A 23253-nucleotide genomic window follows, 5' to 3' on the forward strand; every position below is an offset into this window, starting at 1 on the left:
CATCTTCTGATTGGCATCACCAACAGGTGGGTGTGTCTTTAAGACCAAGCCTACCCAATCTAGAGGGGGTCCAATAAAATTGATGTAAAATCTTGAATTGCATAAGGCACACCCTTGCGTCTCTAGATTCAGACTTGACATTTTTTAGAATCCTAGCCCACTCTCCCGTGTCCAATACCAAGATTAAATCTTTCTCCCATAGTCTCTTGATAGATGTCAAAGCTCCATCCCCCAGACTCTGAATTAGCAGGGCGTAATACACTGATGCCTCATGACTTTTTCCAAAAGCAGTAATCACCCCTCCCAGAGTGTCTGCCGCTTTAAGGGGGTGTATGCTACTCCCAAAAATAGTATGAAGCAGGTGGCGCAGCTGTAAATACCTAAAGAACTGAGATCTGGGAATCCCAAAATGTTGAACCAAATTTTCAAAGGATCTCAACACTCCACTCTCATATAGGTCACTGAGTGTAGTAACCCCCCTCACAATCCACTGACCAGCAGAAAGGGGACTTATTAATACATAATTTAGGGTTCAGCCATATGCTCGAGGCAACATTTAAATAAATGTCCGAATTAAACACTCTCGACACTTTTGTCCATACTGAGTGCAAATGCGAGATAACTGGGTGTAACTTAACTTCTCCGGTTAGTTTCATAGAAAGGCTTTGTAATGGCGAAATAGGGTCAAGAACTTCCTGTTCAATACAAAACCACGGAGGGGCTCTCATGTGGAAGCAACCAATGAGCCAAATGTCTGAAACCGAACGCATAATAATAAAACAAAATCTTGGGTAGGCCTAGCCCACCTTTGTCAATCGGCCTATGCAGCTTACTGAAATATAATCTGGGATGTTTACCATTCCAAATGAAGTACTTTGCTATGCTATCAAATTTCTTGAAATAAGAGAGGGGGACATCTATATGGAGAGACTGTAGCAGGTAGTTGAATTTTGGAACACAATTCATTTTAATAACATTAACCTTCCCAATCATCGATAAATGTAATGAAGCCCACCTGCCCATATCGCTCGAAAACCTTTTTATTAAAGGGTCAAAATTAACTCTAACTAAATCACACAAATGTGCTGGGAATAAAATACCCGAATACTTAATGGCCCGTTTGGGCCACTGAAAGGTGCCCTGCTAAAAAGCCGTTATTGGGCAGTACGCTGTCAGAGCCAAAGCTTTGGATTTAGACCAGTTAACTCTGTATCCTGAGAACTTAGAAAAGGAATTAATAATTCTGTTTAGGCAAAGCATAGATCTAGTAGGGTCGGAGATGTATAATAAAATAAACTGAGCAAAAAAGAAACGTCCCTTTTTCAGGACATTGTATTTTAAAGAGAATTTTGTAAAAATCCAAATAACTTTACAGATCTTTATTGTAAAGGGTTTAAACAATGTTTTCCATGCTTGTTCAATGAACCATAAACAATTAATGAACATGCACCTGTGGAATGGTCGTTAAGACACTAACAACTTACGGTAGGCAATTAAAGTCACAGTTATAAAAACGTAGGACAGTAAAGAGACCATTCTACTGACTCTGAAAAACACAAAAAGTAAGATGCCCTAAATCAAAAGGCCTGGGAGGCCGCCACAGGGCAGGGACAGGAGGGCTGGGAGGTAATTTGGTCACAGGAGGTGGAGACTTAGGGGGCGGAGCCAAGGGAGGCTCGATGAAGGCAGGCAGAGCCATGAAAGGCTCGAGGGGTGTAGCCATGGAAGGCGGAGCCATGAGAGGCTCAAGGGGCAGAGCCATGAAAGGCAGAGCCGTGAGAGGCTCGAGGGGTGGAGCCATGGAAGGCAGAGCCGTGAGAGGCTCGAGGGGCAGAACTGGAGAATTTGCAGCCCGGAGTGTAGCCGAAGGCTCGGAGAACCAGGGTGGAGCCGGAGGCTCTGAGGATCAAGGCGGAGCCAGAGGCTTGAGGACCAAGGTGGAGCTGGTGGGACTGAGGACCAAGGCGGAGCCATAGGGATGGAGGTCCCCGGTGGAGCCGAAGGATCGGAGAGCTGAGGTATAGCCGGAGGATCGGAGAGCCAAGGTGGAGCCAGGTGACCGACAGACCAAGGCGGAGCTGGAGGACCATGGTAGAGCCGAGGGATCATTGAGCCGATGTGATGTCGAGGGATCGGAGGGCCAAGGCGGAGTCCAGGTATCGGAGGGCCTAGGTGGAGTCACAGGAGGTGATGGTCGAGCCGGTGACTTGGGGAGAACCGGCTGATCAGGAGGAGGAGGAGCAGCTAATGTCCTGGACGGAACCAGTGGAGGAGGAAGGGCCATCATGCTGGACGGAACCAGCAGAGGAGGAAGGGCCAGGGTACTGGACAGAACCAGGGAGTCCATGATGCTGGACGGAACCAGCGGAGGAGGAAGAGTACTCAGGGAGGACACAAGGGCGGGAACCAACTCCAGGCCTAATAGCTCAGCGAGAGCTGGCTCTGGGACGGACGAGGCTTGCAACGCTGGCAGGCATGGGTGTTGTCTCGTTGGCTGTGGCAGGCGTGGGCGTTGGCTCGTTGGCCGTGGCAGGTATGGGCGTTGGCTCGTTGGCCGTGGCAGGTGTGGAGCAAGGGGCCGTGGAACGCATGGAGCAAGGGGCCGTGGAAGGCCGTGGGGCGTTTGCTGTGGGAGGTGAATCAATGTCCTCATCCTCTTTCCCCACAGTAAAAGTGAAGCCACAAAGTTCAAGAGCCACATCAACGTATTCACACAATATCCAGTGAGGATCCGCCGGAGGCATTCGTGTCTTTAGTGCACTATTTAGACCGGCTCTGAAGAATGATATCAGAGCGCGGTTATCATAGTACACCAAATTAGCCAGTTCAAGGAACTCACGGACATGATCTTCCACTGGACAGTACCCTTGTGTGAGGAGGAGAATCCTGACAGCCGCTAGATCCATTTGCAGTCAGTTCTTCTGTAACGATTTGTAGAGATGAGATGGGAGACGATGGATCTACATGCAGGCTTTTTAATGAAGGGATGAAGGTGATACAAAACAATGTGGAGTAATGCAAAGAACCAATAAACACATAAACAACCAACACAGGAACATACTAGGAAACATAAGAACTGACGATGATTGAGAGAAACTAGAGGGTATATATACAAACTGATGATTGATGAGGGAACAGGGAACAGGTGAGGAAGATTGGGAACAGATGTCTGTGATGAGGGCAGTGCAACATAGGAAATTTAGTATGGGGCAAACTAACAACAGAAGACAATAATTATGTCAAAATAAGAGTCCTTAAGAACAGAAAGGTGACAAACTGTGACATACGTATTGGCCCCATTCACTTCCATTGTAAGTGCATCTCTGGAACCCAGATTTTTGCTTTTTTTTTTTTTTTTTTTTTTTAAAGGAAGAGACAACATTTATTTTTGCAGTAATCACATTATGTCACAAATGCTGTCGATTGTGCTTAACATTATTGAATTCAGAATATTCCTTTTAACTGTCGATTTTTTCATATGTGGTATCCTTACACTTAAATAACAAAAAATTATATTTAAACAAGAAAGTGCATTTTTATCATTTTCATTTAGCTCCTAATCCCCCCCCCCCCCCCACGAGTACTTTGTAGTGCTATCAGAGTGTAGATGTGGAGGTTCATAAATCTTAACTAATTACAGTCTCCAGATAGTCCTCACCTTAAGACATTAAAATAAATCTAAGATAAAATAGAACACATTTCATTTTAATCATGAAATGCACATTTTTACACACAGAACCTGTCTCACACTAGCATATCATTTACTTCCTGAACAATACTAAAAGCAACTTTTGATGAGTAACACATTCATATTAAGTATGCATAAGTATTTGTAAATGTAACATTTAAATCAAGATCTCTTTATTTTTATTCACTTTACACCTCAAACTCCTGTACATTTTTCATTGTTGATTGTGCCGTACGATAAGAGATCACATTTTTATGCTGATGAAATGTTATCCAAGTCCTTGAAGGTTATTTTAATTAAGAGATCAATTGCCAATCTACAGTTTTTGTTTTATGTTTTGTTTTTACTTATAGCCACCAAATGTGCTTTGTGCTATGTGCTTTAAACTTTATTTTATGTGTTGACAATAGGCCTTTTTATATTAGTCCTGCTATTTACATTTAGAAAGCCTTTACATACCCCTTTTTATCAACATATATTGTATCCAGTGTTTGTGAAGAGTAATACAGTATGCTGAATAACATCTATTCAGTAAATATTGATCATGACGGGAAGAAACATATGGACACGTTGCTTAAGAAATCATAATCTAGTGTCTGCTACTTACATAGGGGGAAACCCCATAAGCCCTTAAATTTGTTTTTGCATGCCTGAGCAAAACATTGGGACTTGCAGGGATGTATAAATATGGAAGATTAGGGCAAGTTGTCTCAAGGACTATCACCAGTAAGTAACTATAAGGTTGGAGTCAAAAGGAGAGAAACAAAAATCTGGTAATGGTGTTCTCTATTCTCTATATGAAATTGGTCAGTTGGTCCTTTAGCAGTGTGCTTTCCTTGTATCTATTTTATAAATGTGTTGGTCATTTTCCCACTAGAGGGCACTCCAAGCACTCTGTCTGTCAGTCCACATGATAAAGATGTATTGTGTGATCTACTGAATAATGCTTTTATAGTGATGCACAGACCAGCATGAATGTGGATGATTGTCCTCTTCTAAAATGACCATTTCCTTTTTTCCAAATGTCTAATTATGTTTCCATGTTCACTTCTAAAAAGCAACAACAACGGTAACAATTTACCTTACCTACAATATTCCTTTATACGACAGACACATATAATACATGTAATATTTTAGAACATTTATTTATTTATTTTACAATTCTTTGTGTATTGTTGATAATAAGATTGCTAGTTGTATATAGGACATGTTTCCATATATCTTCATGTTATAATAAATAAATAAATAAAATGTAAATTATTTTTTGTGGTTATGTAATGATTCATATATTCTTATATAGGGTTCTTATATTAGTATGTGAAAATTGATGCTTCATATCTGCCATCTCTGAGACCCTAAACTGAAGTAATGTAAAATTCATATTGTTTATAGTTATAGATTATCAATTTTTTATATTTAAATTAGGAAAATTCATGATACATCAACCTGATTCTTCATTGTTTAGCATATTGGGATTTCAATAAATACATATATCTAATGGAGAAAATTACTTTTTCTTTAAAACTACAAGCAAATTTGAAAATGCTAGATAACATAGATTGAACTATCATTGAGTAATCAATTCCATCTTTATCTTGTTTTGTACAACATAAATACATCATATTTAACCCCTTTGATCGCTTTTGACATCAAGCTCTATGACTGCAACATGAGGGTTAAATCCAGCTCCCGTCTTTCCATTCCGGTCGCTTAAGCGCCTCCTATCAGCTCCAAAGACATTTCCTGCCGTCCAGACTCCCATAATAAACAGCTGTACGGCAGCGGTTATGGCATGCTTTGGACCGCTATTTTATCACTCCAGCAGATCCATCATCTTCCATCTCCTAAAGATGCAAACGTCCATGGATAACTTCAAACTTCTTGCTCTGTTACGCTCGGAAAACAGTGTTTCGAGCGGCCTTTAATATCAGTCCGATAGATATTGAGACGTCATAAGAAGCGAACGTTACTTTGTTTCGGAACGAACGCGAGGGTCACAGTTCCGATCCATTTTCTAAATGATTGACGGTTGCTAAGGTGATCAGAATCCATTAGAACCCAAACCGATTGGTAGTTTCAACATCGCATCAGCGTGATTTGAGATGAAGTCGTTCGGATATATCTAGATCGCCTGCCACGTTTCTGTCTTCGAGGGGCGAAGTTGCGACTGCAACATAGAGGTGAGTCAAATTCGGATTATTATGCGACATTTTGACCCATACTGATAACTGATGTTATTTGTTTAATATAGGCGATGTAACGAGCATTATTGATCATATTGCGTTTGTTTGGGTGTGTGATTATTCTTGAATTTCCTCTCCGGGATCCTCCTTAACCCTTGTGCGACCTTCGGGACATTTTTGTCTTTTTCATTTTAGTTTTTTCGATCATTTTGGCTGTGTTAATGCCAACGTCATACATTTTACCAAAAGGGGGGTATTTTGGGGGGAATTTTGATATTTTAACCTCAGTTAACCTATAATACATCTGTAATACTCCGTATCCACAAAATAGTTACACTCAGAACATTCAGGACAAAAATGTCCACATTGATACCCTTTAAACCTGCAGTATTTGATCCCAGTGCCATTAAAGCATAAAATCATGAATCCTATGATATTATGCTTTCATTCCGGAGCCCTGGCTTCAAAATTATTATTTTTTTATATTTTCCACCAGATGGCGCCATTTTTCTCATGTTTAGCCTATGGAGCAAATACATGCTTTTTTCCTATTTTCTGTTTGCTGTATTATAGAGCACTGCGGGCCAACTGAATAAATGATGCAGCTAAAATTGTGTGGGTGTGTTGGTATGGATGTCAGAGTGTGTTTTGTATGTGTGTATTGAGAAATGTGTGTGTGTGTGTGTGTGTGTGTGAAAAACATGGCATTATGTATACAAACTGGCATTTAAAGGGGTAAAAGTCATGAAAATTAATAAATATTTGGTAGTTATGATCGGGAGTGATGTAGGTTAAAAATCAAAGTTAGTGAAAGTGGAAAATAATATTAATATGTAATATTTTTATGGCAGTTTTTTGACGTGTACATTTTTGTCCTCTAAGGTCCTGAGTGTGAGTTTTTTTTTTTTTTTTTGTGACACTGCACAGATAATAATAATGCATCAAAATCAATGTTGTTGCTAATCATTGACATATCCCAGACTTTTATAAAAAAAAATATATATATATATATATATATATATATATATATATAGATAGATAGATAGATAGATATTATAATTAATTATTTGTGTTTTTTTTTTCATAAAAAATAACAGAGGTATTATGTAAACAAACTGGCATTTAAAGGGTTAAAATCCTGAAAATTAATTAATATTTGGTAATTAGGATCAGGACTGAAGTTGGTTAAAAAAATTTACTAATTGAAAGTATTAATATATTATATTATTATGGCAGTTTTTTGACGTGGACGTTTTTGTCCTCTAAGGACCTCTGAGTAAAATTGTTTTATTGACGCACAAGTATGAATCCGTTTATCGTCATCTGTTGTTTTTACAGTTCTGCATTATTTCGCTTTATGTTTCATTTTCGCAGCTGATGTACAGTAAATTGGGTTACACATATGCGTTACATTTCATGTGAAGTCGTCGACTGTCTTTCTCTTCTTTCATACAGACCTTATCATACAGAATCCTATTGGCCAAAAGCTCTGCTGCTGTCAGACAGTCGATATTACTATGATATTATTTTGTCATTTTATATTGTATTATTTTAAAATACATATGATTAAATAAATAAAAAATGATTCACTATAAATATAAAATATTTTTATTTAAAGAGTTGAAATAGTAAATAATATATGTTTTTTTTATTATTACATTTTAATGGTATAATTATTTTATAATTAATACAATAATGATAATTATATTATTCACAGCAGCTGTAGGGTGTGAAAAGTGTATTAACCTATGATGAGTTTGTCCTGTGGTTCACTTTTTTATGATAAAAGAAATATATTTGGAGATATGATATGATGTTGTAAATTCCAGTTAAACCATATCTTTGGCTACTAACAGTTTAAGATGAACATTCTCTCTTCATATCAATATGTGATCAGAGAAAGTATACACAACCATAATAAAGCCATTATGGCCATTTTATATCAGTGTATTCATACATTTGTAAATTAAATACATACAATTATCCAATTTATATTTATTATAAAAATACATTTAAATTGATACAAGTTGACAGTCAGATCTTTACCAGATTGCTTTAACAGAAGCATCTTGTGACACTTTGGGAAGAGTAAGCCAAATATTGAGCTGCCCTAACAGCCTGGTGTTTGTTCATTAATTTATTCGTACCCTCCTGTTCCCACTGTCTCGGTTTTCCCGCTGATAGCACACATTGTGTGAACTCCAGACAGCTGAATTCTTTTTTAAGGGGTCGTTGACTGGTCAGCTTGCACTTCCTGAATGTGCAGCTAAGCTCTTTACAATGGTTTCCGATACCCAGCACTGCAAAAGGAAATAGTGATAGATATTGATGAGCTGTTGTTGAATATTGAGCATCAAAGGACAGTCTCAATAAATATCATCTAGTAAATTTTATGTGTACAAACTCTATTTTGTGTCATTTAATTAATAATACAATTAACAAGATGTCCCCACTGAAAATTACGTGTTATATAGGCAGCATTATGGCAAGGCTTTTAGCAGAGCTCTCAGCTTTATGTTAATTTGCTTGGAGTTGCTACATTCCAGCAGTCAAAGTGCCAAACTCTTCACATTTAGCCTTTCTTCCACAAGTACCACGCTCTCATAGAAACGGCTGATTACTCATACTTGGCTCATGCTTGAAAGCCTGAAATATGGCTAGGGTGTTTCTAGCAGTAGAGTTACAGGAGAGTGGGTTTGCTTTTTTTTAACCTCAATAAAGAAACTTTATTCAGTATGTTTAAAATCTTTGCTGTTGTATAAGGGATGCACTGACAAATTCTTGCCGATATCAATTCCGACATATTTATTTATTTATTTTATGGCAACTAGGGATGCACCGATCCGATACCTGGATCGGTATCGGCTCCGATACTGATGTTTTTTGATGGATGGGGTCTTGGTCTGACGAGCATGTTCCAAATCCAATGCTGTGTGTTAGTCATGTTCGTGACTGTCAAGCTCCAAAAATGACATAAAAGAACCATGAAAGTAGTCCAAATGACTTGTGCATTTTATTCAAAGCCACTTGAAGACATGCACTAGCTTTGTGAATCGCAAAAGGGGTGCATTTAATAAGTAAATATACAGTATGCATGTGTAGTGCGTTTTAGTGAATGGCGCTGCTCTGTTAACATACAAACATAGCACGCACAGGCTGGTGTTGTGCTCGCGGCTATTTTCAGCTCTGAGAGGGGTGCGAAATATGTGAGCACTACCCACGTACAAAATCTCAGATGTAGATGCTCAATAGTTCTGTTCGCCTATAACATGCATCGAGAATGGCATCGGAGGAGCATTTCGCCACATGTTTTAATAAGAAGCGAATTAAACTACTTTGAACTAGCACAAATACAGCACATACAGGACTTCCTGGAGTGTTCCGACCGTCAAAATAAAAGCCCAAGGGTTATAAAGTTAAAGGTGCCAGAATGAAATATGTTAGTATTGTATTTTAAAATTCTAAAAGTCAATAATAATAATAATAATAACAACAACAACAACAATAAAAGTAATTTATTATTATTATCATTCTTATTTGTTTACATATTACAACAGTATTTAAGTTGACTGGGTGCCAAAGAATAACTGTGTGAATGAAAAGTGGACTTATATCCTAATACAACTAAAGTGAACAAAAAAAGAGAGAGATCTGAATCCTTTAAAGTCCAGATACAGGTTGAAAAAAATTGTGTCTTCTTTCTACTGAAGACTTTCACTGGTTTTACTGTTAATTTTGCGGCTACATTATCCAGTAGACTAGTTAACAATAAAGTTTTTCTTAATGGGCTATACATTTATATTGAAAAAATGTGTTGTTAAGGGTTTGTGTTTCTTTGCATATGAAAGAGTTCCACCAATCAGTATCACAGAGTGAAGTATAGATATTCTAAACTGATTTTGGGATCGGTATCGGCGTCTGATCGGAAGAGAAAAAGTGGTATCGGTGCATCCCAACTAACAACCATTACACTGAACAATATTATACAACTATTCTATTCTTCCTTTAAAAAAACACTATAGTGTTTTACATCGTGTAGTTGAATTAGGCATTAGAACATTGTAATGTACAATATGAATGATGTTTAACTCCTTATTTCCTTTGAAACCTGGCCTGGAAAAAGAATAGTCTGCAAGGTTTTAGGCCCTCATATTATCCAATGTACCACTGGCAAGTACCAAAAAAATCATAATGTTATAATGTACTCTCCTCGCTCCATATCGTTCCAAACCTGTATGATTTTCTTTCTTATGCAGAAAAAGGAGATACTTTAATGAATGTCCGTCTTTTCAGTACATTGGCAGTTCATTAGCGACTCACTTTAAAACTTTAAAAGGGACCCAAAAGTATCATAAAAGTAGTCTATGAGACCAGTGTCACATCTTCTGCAGGCAAATGTTTAAATAATTAAAGTAATTTTTCGCTTTTGCTTAAAACAGCGCAAGTTCTCGTGTGAACACCTGGGCTATTGTAAATGAGCTTCTCTTGTAGTGCTCATTAACACGCAACAAATTATTTTCACAGAATTTTTTTTATTTTTTTTTCACCAAAACCTTTCATACTGTCCTGTTTTTTGCTGATGTGTTGGGACATAACAAAATGCGCTTAAGTTATCTGTGCTGGTGTTTGACAGTATCAAAGTATTTGTTGTGGAGCCGTCAGCCTTTCCTTGTCTTAGGTGCTTTTGCGGCTTATCCAAGACCTTACTGTCTTTTAACACTGCTTTGCTTGGCAAATTCAGGATGTTGAATTCATGGGACTGGAGGATGGAAAATGTTTTTGTTTAAATAAACTAGTTGCATATCATTTACACAGTAAATATCGATGATCCAATATTTCCAGGTCATTTAAAGTACACTAGATAGCCATCTAGATAGCTGTCCTGGCATAGGTACTGTAGTCTCAGGTAGCCAGACTTTTGACTTGCAGCATTAAGTCTGGTCCACCTTGCACCTTATTCTGGCCAAGGACTGCCTGTTTCAGGCTCAGTCACATTTACCACTGCAGGATGAAATTCCACAGGGAAAAAATGTGGTAATTAATATTTTTAAAAAAAATTAAAATACCACTAATGACAACTAAACTCATAATGTGTATCTTTAACTACACCAACAACCATCCTGTAAATTCTCTGATTTTAGTCTTACAGGTTTTAAGTACACCTGACACGGTAACATTTCCTGGTTCTTTTCGAATTGAACTAAAATAAAAATGACGAAATGACTTGCGGTTCTGGAAGTTTTTCATTCACTGAAAAGAACCAGCTAATAACATTAGTATGGGAGGTAACTTTGTGTGTGCTGCGGTGAAGATTCAAAAGAACCGACTTCTATGAGCCATTCCTTGGGGAATTGGGCTACACTGGTCGTGCTGTATGTTTTGCGCAGTAGATTCAAAAGAACCAGCTCACAAGAGTTATTCATTTAGGAATCGGACTACACTGGTCGCGTTGTATATTTTGCACTGTAGATTTAAAAGCCAGTCATAAGAATCATTTGTTCAGGAATCAGGCTACACTGGTGGCAAGTAATCAAGAAAGTAATCAACTCATAAGAGTCAGTCGTTTGGGAACCGGCCTACACTGGTGGCGCTGTGTTTTGCGCTGTATATTCATAAGAACCGGCTCATAAGAGTCATTAATTCGGAAATTGGGCTACACTGGCCATGCTATAGGTTTCTCTCTTTAGATCAAAATGAATGGGCTCATAAGGGCCATTTGTTCGGGAATTGGGCTACACTGGTTGCTCTGTATGTTTTACTTAGCTGATTAGTAGTGGTGTTGCGGTGCCACTGAATGGTAGCGCAGGAAACACTGTCAGTATTTTAGCATGCTCCCGTCCAAGTCGGCGGAAGAATGCACATTCAAGAACCACTAACGGGACTGAAGACCATGCAAATAATTTGATTCAGTTATTTTTTAATAAAAATAAATCCAGTGATATTGTGTAACTGTAAATTGGGTTGAACTTTGAGAAGAGGCCTTAAATTCCACAGTCACTCTGCAGTGGTAGGCTGCTTAGGTGGGCAGATGTGAAAAGTTTCTCCCACACTTAGAATTAAAGCATTTTCTGCTTTTCTCATTCTTTATTCATCTCTTACTGTGACAAACAAATGTAACTGTAAAGAAAGCACTGTTTCAGATTCTCTGTAGAAAAGCTCATAATACCAGCGTGATATATTGAAGGTCAAGTTCAGTTTGTATCTGTCTCTGTGCAGTGGGCAAAATGCATGCATTTTGCAATCTCATTTGCATAGAAAAGTAAAGTAACAATAAACAGATGTAAGATATGAGCTTCAGAATTGTGCTAATCCCTGGCTTTAGGAGTTTTATCAGTCACGCTGTATTTGTTTTGAATTGAAATAAAGTGGCTTACGTGTTTGTGTGTAAAGCCAAGTGTGTGCGTGTGCATACAACAAATTTTTCGTTTCTCTTGCTGTTGTCCTTTATTATACACATGCTCTTATTTTTGTAATATTTTATAGTTTTTGTGGATTTGTACATTTGTTTTGATTATGTAGTTTCTACACTAACAAAAAAACAGACTAAACAAAAAACACTAAAAAGTACCATGGTACTAGGGCTGGGCGATATGGCAAAAAAAAAAGAAAATAATCTCGATTTTTATCAAACTTATGGACGATTCATGAGTCATGATTAGATTTTTTTCTTTTAAATGTACTCCAACATGATTCAAATTGTATATTCTTTTTTTAGAATGCAGGACAAACTGGTTAGAGAAATCCAAGTTCTTTTCATTATAGGAAACAAAGTTGTGCAAGAAAAATGTACAAATGCACCACAGGGGGAAGTTGTCAACAGAGTGTAAATGTAAAATAAATTAAAATCTAATAAACCCAGATGTTCAGAAATAATAGAATAAGAAAACTGCTAAATAATTCTTAGCCAGTGTAAGTATTCATTTTATCAGAATCAGAATGAGCTTTAATGCCAAGTGTGCTCACGTAAACAAGGAATGTTTTTTAGTGATAGGAGAAACAAGTGCACACAGAACATATAACAGAATGGCGTATGTACATGTGCAAGTGGTAATATATGTGCAAGGTAGGGGTATGTACAGTTACTGAATTAAATATGAGTGAATTTACATATGTACATGACATATTTATACATTATTGCACTATGGGAGTCCTGAAGACAGTTTAATTGTTCATGTGGAAAATGGATTGAGGGTAAAAACTGTTCTTGTGCCTGGATGTCCTGGCGCTCAGTGCTCTGTAGCGCCGGCCATAGGGCAACAGTTCAAAAAGGGAGTGGGCAGGGTGTGTGGGGTCCAGAGTGAGTCTACCTGCACATTTCCTCACTCTGGAGACGTACAGGTCTTGGAGGGTGGGCAGGGGGGCACCAATAATCCTCTCAGCAGTCTTGACTGCCCGTTGTAGTTTCTTTCTGTGCGGGGGGATTTCTCCTGAAGTTCACTATCATCTCCACTGTTATGAGCGTGTTCAGCTCAAGGTTGTTGTGACCGTATCAGACAGCCAGCTGTTCACCCTACCATTTGTATGCGGACTCATCACTGTCATGGATGAGGCCAATGACCGTAGTGTCTTATGCAAACTTCAGGAGCTTGACAGAGGGGTCCTTTGCAGTGCAGTCATTTGTATACAGGGAGAAGAGCAGTGGAGAGAGAACGCATCCATGAGTAGCACCAGTGCTAATAGTGAGGGTCCCGGATGTGATTTTCCCCAGTCTCACTAGCTGCTGCCTATCTGTTAGAAAGCTGTTGATCCACCGACAGATTGTGGTTGGTACGGAGAGCTAGGTCAGTTTGGTTGAGAGAAGATCAGGCATAATGGTATTGAAGGCTGAACTGAAGTCCACAAATAGGATCCTGGCATAAGTCCCAGGTCTGTTGAGGTGTTGCAGGATATAATGCAGTCCCATGTTGACAGCATCATCCACAGACCTGTTTGCTCGGTAAGCAAACCTAAGGGGGTCTAGCAGGGGTCCAGTGATGTCCTTCAGGTAGACCAAAACCAGTCTCTCAAATGACTTCATGACCACAGACATGAGGGCGACAGGTCTGTAGTCATTAAGTCCTGTGATTTTGGTTTTTTTTGGGGACCGAAATGATGGTGGAGCATTTGAAGCAGCAAGGAACTGATGGGGGCCAGTTGGTCAGCGCAGACTTTCAGATAGGCAGGTGAGACACCGTCTGGGCCTGAAGCTTTCCTAGTCTTTTGTTTCCAGAAAACCCAGCACACATCCCCCTCACAGACCATAAGTGCACATTGAGTAGCAGGAGAGGGGAGGAGGGGGGTTCCAGGAGATGTTGGTGTGTGTGTGAAGTGAAGATGAGAGCGGGTGAGGGGTGTGACACTAGGCTTTTCAAACCTCCTGTAAAACACATTCAGTTCATCAGCCATTTGTTGATTCTCTGCAGAGCGAGGGGGAGGCATCTTATACTTGGTAATGCTTTTCAGGCCTTTCCACACAGATGCAGGATCGTTGGCTGTTGGCTAAAAACTGTTTTTTCAGCTTTTCAGAGTAGCTTCTTTTAGCCACTCTGATTTCCTTAGTCAGTGTGTTTCTGGCCTGGTTGTACAAGATTTTATCCCCACTTCTGTAAGCATCATTTTTGGCATGACAAAGCTGTCTGAGTTTTCCTGTAAACCATGGTTTATCGTTACTGAATGATAAAAATGTCCTAGTAGGGATGCACATATCTTCACAGAAAGTGATATATGATGTCACAGTATCTGTGAGCTCATCCAGGTCTGTGGCTGCAGCTTCAAAAACACTCCAATCAGTGCAGTCAAAGCAGGCTTGTAGTTCCAGCTCTGCTTCATTAGTCCTCTCTTTACAGTCCTTACTATAGGCTTAGCTGATTTTAGTTTCTGCTTGTAGGTCAGGAGAAGATGAACCAGACAGTGACCAGAGAGTCCTAAAGCTGCACCTGGGACAGAACGATATGCATCCTTTACAGTGGTGTAACAGTGGTCCAGTATATTTCTTTCTCTGGTGGGGCATGTGATGTGTTGTTTGTATTTTGGCAGTTCATGGGTGAGGTTTGCTTTATTAAAATCTCCCAGAGTAATGATAAGAGAGTCCGGGTGTTGTTGCTCCGTGTCTGTAATGTGATCAGCCAGCTGTTGCAGTGCTGCGTTCATGCATGCTTGTGGCGGGATGTACACACTTACCAGAATAAATTAGGTAAATCTCCCACGGCGAGTAGAAAGGCTTACAGTTGATGAAGAGCGCTTCTAAATTAGGACAGCACATCTTCTTCAATGCTGTTACATCTGTCACCAACTTTCAGTGATGTAAAAACATGTTCCACCGCCTCTCGTTTTCCCCGATGATTCCGCAACGCCAGAACAGCCGGAAGCCCAGCAGATGTAGCACACTGTCCAGCGTGGCTTCATTCAGCCAGGTTTCCATGAAACACAGAGCAGCAGAGTTAAAAAAGTCCTTATTTGTTTGAGTGAGCAGAAGCAGTTCATCCATTTTGTTGGTAAGGGAGCGGACATTCTCCAGTTGAATACTCGGCAGCGAGTCCTAAAGCTGCGTTGACAAAGCTTCACAAGTGCGCCGGCGTGCTTCCTTCGCTTGCATCTCTTGGAGCACTTGAAGGACACCACTGTGCCTCCAACTAAGATATCTAATAAAACATCTGAATAATCAAACACTGGCAAAAAATGATCAGGTATGCTCTGCTGACTATTCAGCAGTTCGTCCCTGGTGAAACTGATCAGGAAAGAGTGACAAAAAAACATGACAAAGAAACAAAAGTAACAAAAAAGCTGAGGCCTGTTATAATCTTAAGCCGGTGTTTACCTGCAGGATGGATAAAGATGAGCTACAATCACACTGTGTACAATCGTACTGGGAATATTATCACTGTCTTTTATATCAGTCTCCGTGCTGTTAACCTGTCACGTTCATTTGGAGTGCGACACACACGTGCAGCTGATCAGATAGGGTGCAGCATTAAGACAAGTGCAGTGAATTCTTTTTCTCTACCTTATTCAGCCTTTGGTGGATTTACAACGTATCTAACTATAGCGTTTGCAATATTTTTTTGCAAAATCTCGATTTCTCGATTAAAAAAAATAAAATAATAAAATCATGTCAAAACGTAAATTCAAATTAATCGGAAAAATCTGAAAAAATGCCCAGAACTACAGTGCATATACCATGGCAGTACCACACTTACAAAAATACAGTGTGTGACTGAAATTCATGTACCAAGGTATTAACATGGTACTCCAAAAAACTTCCAAGAATACCATAGTACAACCATGGTACATGTCCATTTGGTAAGTACATCGTTGTACCATGGTAGTACCATGGTATTCTTTGAAGTACTTTGGAACACCATGTAAAACCATACCATAAAATGTACCATGGCAATACTGTTTTTTTTTTTTTTTTTGGACATGTACCATGGTACTTTTGTATTTTTTAAAGTAACTTGGAGCACAATGTACTGTAAATACCATGGTACATGAATGTTGTAGTCATTCAGTACTATGGTATACATTGGGGTCCAAAAATGTTTTAGGATTCGATTGTGACATTGACCCTGTTGAACTCCATTGTACAAAAAGTCTGATTTCCATGCCCTTATTAAAGCACATGTGATGCTCCTGGAACGTTCTGAAATCATTCTGGATAAGCTGGGTCACCGAAACTACAGAACAATTAAACTTTTTCACTCATATTGTTACGCTGATATCATTTGTAATAAAAAACTTTTGATCTCCACTGTATATCAAGGAATGGTATTACCATCGCTATATCATTGAACCACCACATTCATTTTTTTGTAATAGTGGAGTGAGAGGTTGTCAGTAACTGTTCCAATTCATGGTCTGGCAGGGTTGTTGTTTATTTACTTGCCTATATAATTTCATAATCACTTGATGATTTATGCTTTTTTTTCAATTTACTTGATTTAGCCACGATTGCTGCAGTCTGTAATTTACAGTGGAATATTCTAGATTTCCCCTACTTCCCTCATCAGTAGAGCTGTGCTGAATGGCATCAGTCGCTCCACTCTGCTGTACTATTCTGCACACACTCACAGGGGACTCTTGGTACAGAATGACACAGCATAGTACAGAGATAGAGGGAAAAATATACAGGACATTTACAGACAGATGGAAAGAGGATAGAAAATGATGGGTAGACGAGGCAGGGGATAGAATCAAGAAAGGACACAAGCCGGATTCAATCCTGTGTTGCCTGCTTGAGCGCCACAGCTGTGCGCTAACCACTAGGCGTATATTTGTATATGCTTATAACTTAAAGACACTAATAACTTCTTATTCAGAACCAGTTTCATTTTAAAAATAAAATACTTGAACCATTTTTCATGGGGTTTGGTTTCGATAATGGTTCTTGGGTGTCTACATTTTTCAGCCAATGCAGATGGAACACTGTATTAAATATTCTGACAGTGCCATGACAAAAGAAAGTGTTTTAGCTTAGTTGTGAGCCTGCAGTCTAAATTCAATGTGAGAGAAAGAATTTGTATTGCGAAGACAACACATCTTTTTATTGCGTTGCCCGCTCTGGTTGTACACAACAACAAGTATACCGCATCAGCAGTGTAGTCAACAATCGAATGGCACTTATAAGCCAGTTATTTTAAAATAAATAGTTTGGATCGATTGGAGTTCTTGGTTTGAATCTGTCAAGATCATTGAATTGGTCAGAGTGGTTTTTGGCTTAAAAACAGACCCGCAAATCATTACTTTTGTTATGTCCAATTTTAAATGAACTGAGAAATTTTACTGTTTTATGTGTACTTTAAGCCTTTTAAGATTGTAAATCTCATAATTAAAGAGACACATTCGAAACACATTTTATAATGGTACTTAACAAGAACAATACAATAAAATTTTTTTTTTTTTTTTTTTTGCTTTTTGTATTTTCGTTAAAAAATTGGTAGGATAAATTAAAATGTGCTAAAAAAAAACATTAATGGAATAGTTACAAAACCAGAATAATTAAGTGAAACTCAAATTCCTAACGATTCCCATGTCTAGATATTAGCTAGCTCTCATGCAAATTATGTGACTGTGGCAACATTTTTGCAGAATTATATTATGTGGCTCCTTACACGTATTGCAACATTTACGAGGCAAAATATCTACTTTTGTGCTAAAAGTGAGTAAAATTTTCATCTTAAACGGATGAGGTTTTGAAAGTTAATGCTCTAATCGAGTTTTAAATCAACAAAACCTATATCCCTACCCTAAGCCTTAAAGGTGCACTCAGCGATTCCTGAGAAACGCTGTTGATATGCGAACTCAACTGCCAAAACAAACACACCCCTCCCTTCAATGCTCCTTTGGAAGCTCCACCCTCGACTTATCATAGTCCTTCTTTTTTTAGTTTACATTCGTCTGACCTTTTTCTCTTGGTCTGTTTCTCAGCCATTTGTCCTCCTTGGAGTTTATAAAGTTTGCATCAACCAGATTTGCCTTTGCTCTTCTAATGAATTTCCCTCTTGCTCTGCCCCCACCCCCCATCCTGTGCACGCGCAAGAACCACCCCCTGTTGCTGATTGGCTGGAGTAGTGATGTGTGAATCAGTCTGTTCCACTTTGTTTTTGTCCCATTTGCAGAGCCAGGGTTGTGCACAAATATTCGATTTTTTTTTCAGCCCACCCACAGAACGGACATCTAGCAGACTGTGAGGAAATATTTGCAGAATTTGACAAAAAGTGTATTGGATTAGAATTACTGAGTACACCTTTAAACCTAAAGCTAACCGCTAGTGTTATAAAAAGCAAATGTGCGAAAAACACAATTGCTGAAGCAACCAGGGTCTTGTTTCCCAATAACAGTTGGTCTTAGCAGTTAAGAGAGTGTTTTCTGCGAGTGATTTTATGAACGTTTGTTATTTTTTACGTGCGTTTCCCAAAACTGCATTTAACATGAACGTGCAAGGACGCGCTTTAAGTGCTACTTAAAGCAACACTATGTAACTTTTTTTTGTTAGAAAATAAAAAAAAAATATTAATGAGAGTGTGCAACAAAAATCCTTCTTCCAAACCATGTCTTTATGTATAGTTGTGTTATCACACACACGTCTGTGTGTGTGTGTAGTGACATACAATAATTATACTGTAATCGGTGCAGAACATTTCACTTGCTAGCACACGTGTGTATTTTTCTTTATAATTGCAATAATTTATATAAATAAATCCTTTAGTCTTAGGCTTGCCAAGGACATGTGAGTCTTGAAATGATGTTGACCACTGGTTGGTAACAATGACAATCTGTAAATTAGTTACTGTCGTGGTCTATTTGGCCAGAATATCCTGCAGTTATAAAAACTTTACAACGTTTGACCTTATCAGACTAGCAATCATTATGTCTAATGTTAACGAACGTTGCCTAACTTTTGTAACGTCATTTATTTCAAAACATCAATGTTTCCAATAAGTCAAAACAACAGCATAAGATATGGCACGTACCTGCTCAGATGACATGTTTTCAGATATCCGTCTTTTCCTTTCTTTTGTTATTTATTTGTCCATTCGCTCTGATAAGATGTCCTGTATCCAGTGTACACCGATGCCTCGAACCACATTCATCCACGCAGAGCAGCAGAGCCAAAGCACAATTTTTGTAATTATCAAAACAAGGGTCTTCTGCAAGACACATGCAGTTTTATTTTTAATCGCTAGAGGGCCAAAAGTTACATAGTGTAGTTTTAAGAGAAATGCTGTCCATAAACGTGAAGTACTGAAATGTGACCGTATTGTGCTGCTCATCATTGCAACTTCATTATATTTGTGCGTAACTTTAAAAAACATTTGTAATTTAGCTCACATGAAATATTTAAAACTATTTTCTTAAATGTACAACTTAATTCACTACATAATTGCATTTTGTTTTGCAATCGTTTTATGCCAAACTATGTATTTATTTTACACAATCACTGCTTCATTCATCAGATGTGCATTTTAATACTTAGTTTTCAAAATGTGCTCTGTAGGTTGAGATTAAAGCTTCCAGGATTAGTGAAGACAGCGGAGACCCTGTGTATTGTCCTGCTAATGACAACAAGCATTAATTGAATATAACGAGGTTCACCATGTTATTGCGGAGTGCAAAATAAGGAGATGCGTGGAATCTGTGCTTTAAGGACATTCACCAATCAAAGGGAGATCTGCTCTTTACTCCCAAAAGTGATAACGGTGACAGCAATGCTACACAACATTTGCGGTACTACACAATGCGTGGTGTGGGTGAGAGCGCCCTTAGGTGTCAGAGAGGAAGAGGAGACGAGGATGAGGAGCCAGTATACTGCACGGACAATTTTCATGCACGGCAGCAAGTGACTTTTTTCCTTCTCTCTTTGATTGTAAGTTTTACAGTTCTCTGCAACAATCATGCAACCACTTTGTTGTTACCAACTAGTCCACAAATAACTTTATTTGTTTACTTGTTAATTTATCTGTTCATCTAATATTGAATAACCATTTTCTGCATTTATTGTTGTTGTTGTTATTATTATTATTATTATTATTAGCCTTGTCGGTTAAAAATAATAATAAAATAAAACGTATGTATACTGATATTAAATTAGCACAAGGTGTAGCTATAGGTATTGAAATTGTATTAGGTGTAATTTCGTGATTGTCCTGCAGGTGTCTGCATAAGTCTGTGCTCTCACGATGCTCTTAGGGGTGCACAATTACTCCAGAACACTCGTTTATCTACGAGCATTTCAAGTACGACTTAAGTTACAATGCTTTTGGGAAACGGGCCGCAAAACTAAGATAAATCGTAAGATGGATTCTACGATCTACTTAGGCTTACAATGCTTTTGGGAAATGAGGCCCAGGTCATTTTTTGGTGCTTCTATGACACTTTCAGCTGACGTGGCATGCTCTTCAGGACTCGTATCCCAGTCCTTTGCACCGCAAGTGCAATGCTCTATCAGTTGAGCTACCACACAATTTGATCGCACACGTATAGGCTTGTAAATGTTGTTGGTTATGTAAAGCAAATCTTAAAATGTATCGCTTTACTTTCTCCGCAGTAAAAGTGTTTTGATGTCATAAGATAGTATTGTGTGAAGAACAGGGTGAAAATTAATTGTTTATTTCACCAGGAAACTGCCGCAATATGTACAACGAGCCACGTAAAAATAACTTTGCATAAATATAGGAATAGATACATGATTCTATGAGACTAAGTTGATATAAACATGCTTATTTAAGGGATGAATAAGCTATTACCTGTATTGAGCTCTCAACTGTTGATAGCAGTTCAGATTAATGGAAGAGTTGTGAAAGGAGGTGGTTATATGTGTGTTTCACACTAGCTAGTTCTTTTTTAGACTGCATCTGCCTGTTCAACCAGGTCGTAAAGATTTCCATGGTGTAATTTACCAAGTGAAACTGAGCATAAGCATGATCCAAAATCAGTCACAGATTCTGAGAATCCAAAAGGATCACACTGTTCAGTTCATTCCGTGCCATCTGGAAACTGAGATTTTTTTCTGCAATGGAGGAGAACCCTTCCACAGAGAATAGGTTGTCCTGAGCTGTAATTGGCCCCACTAGATTTTCCGATGTACATAAACACTATGATCAAGTCTGTCCTTAATGCTTTACTGTTTTGTGAGGGGTAAACAAGTCTGCGCTTCCCTCCTCATGTCTGCTTGTGAAAGCTAAGGGAGAAAGAACTACTGTATATAAACATGACTAGTGTCTCAGCATCTCTTAAGTAAACAGTCATGAGGATTTAATAGGAAAGACTTTATGTACCAGAGGTGGATAGTTACACCATGTTCTAACCATATGTGATGCAATAAGAGTCCAGTGACAAGCAATCTGTCTGTGCACACGGAATGAGGTAATGCTGTGTGACATGGCACAATCGCAACCAATCAGAATATATTTGATGATTAATAGCCTTTTAAGAGAAGTTGGAATTTTGGGCCAATGAAAGTTCTCAGTGGGTGGGGTTAACCGGCACGATGCAGCTAAAAAGAAATCGAGCGATTGGCGAATGTCCTGTCGGTTGGAACGAAAACTCTGATTAACACATGTTAATTTATTGCATCACATCTTATTAGGACATAGTGTTATGAAGAAGAAATGTTTATGTCAATGTATATTTCATTCAGTGGTAAAAATAGTTCCATCTAATTAAAATGGGCCATGCCACTGCCACCAAATACTTGTTGTGTGCTCTGAAAATGTGCTTGTGTGAGTATCGTGTTGTTAGCTTAGCCACATGCTAACAACGAACTTTATTGAAATCAAGTTTCTGTTGAGTCGAGTCTCTTTTGTGCTTCACTAAGGAGTGCTATTTGTGTTGCGTCCATAAGTGATGAATTTGCTGCCTTTGTAGTACATTCCAAATTAGTCATTTATGAGCTTCTATTTAGGTTAGCTTTAGCGTGCTTCCTTAGAATGTAGCCAGTGAGGTAAGCAGACAGCAAGGCAGCTCAATAGGATTTGGAACAAGTGGTGATGTTGTTTTTGTCTCATGGGCAAATAGGCCATAGATTAAAAATACTGCGGAAACTATTTAAGAAACATATCAACACAATTTGTGGAGTTTAATAACATTGTATTTACAAAGCTACTTTTACACGCTAAAAAGTGATACTCTTTTTCATTTACAATCTTTAATAGTCATTTGACCCACCTCTTTAACACACTTCCCTTTAATAAAGACATATTTGATTGCCTTATGTATTGTTTGTTATATCAAACACATTGGTTTGTGTGCTTTCACATTGGCTACAATTGGACTCTCCCTTCTCAAATTGCAGTGTTGACAATAGAGAGGCTGTTTTAATATTGCTCAAACATCAGTATCGTCTTTTACAAGCACAAAAAAAAGTTGTGCTGGTGCACCAAAAAAATTATTGGAAGGTACTTTGTAACTTAATTATTTGAGATTTTAAATATTTTAGTATACATATTTTCAACATTAATACAGACTATAACTACAAGAAACTACATTAAACCAAGCTATTGGTAAAAATTGGACCTGGACTACTGTAGGTCTGCCTACTAAATGTTCTTAATGTTCACAAAAGAAAGTCCTACGAGTTTGAAGCAACATGAGGGTGATATATGATGTGAGAATATTTCATTTTGAGATTAACTGTTCATTTAAGCTTTGAAAAAGGGCCTAAAATTAAATGATTCTCATTGACAGTGCTCCATAAACTGATCTCATTTACCATTGAATTTATGAAAATAGGTGCAAGACGGCACTGTTGCTCACCAGCCCTCCCTACACGTTTACCTTGGCAACTAGCACAGATTGTAAACAAACACCTCTGCAGCACTGGCACAGTGTGTGTGTGGGCAGGAGGGGTAGAGTATCATAACGTCCCACAGGGAGTTGATGAAGAGAGATGTACTTTCCCACAAACCT

At 38.4% G+C, this 23253-nt stretch overlaps 1 protein-coding gene across 1 annotated transcript in view; it reads left to right on the top strand.

Moving 5' to 3' along the window:
- Positions 1 to 5438: 5438 nt before the first annotated feature.
- Positions 5439 to 23253, top strand: part of LOC127437838 (oxysterol-binding protein-related protein 5-like) — a 71525-nt gene continuing 53710 nt past the window's right edge. The window contains exon 1 of the mRNA XM_051693053.1: positions 5439 to 5868. The gene's annotated coding sequence lies outside the window, so the exon portion shown is untranslated. The remainder of the gene's footprint in view (positions 5869 to 23253) is intronic.

Source organism: Myxocyprinus asiaticus, chromosome 48, assembly GCF_019703515.2.
Source record: "Myxocyprinus asiaticus isolate MX2 ecotype Aquarium Trade chromosome 48, UBuf_Myxa_2, whole genome shotgun sequence".
Lineage (NCBI taxonomy): Eukaryota > Metazoa > Chordata > Actinopteri > Cypriniformes > Catostomidae > Myxocyprinus > Myxocyprinus asiaticus.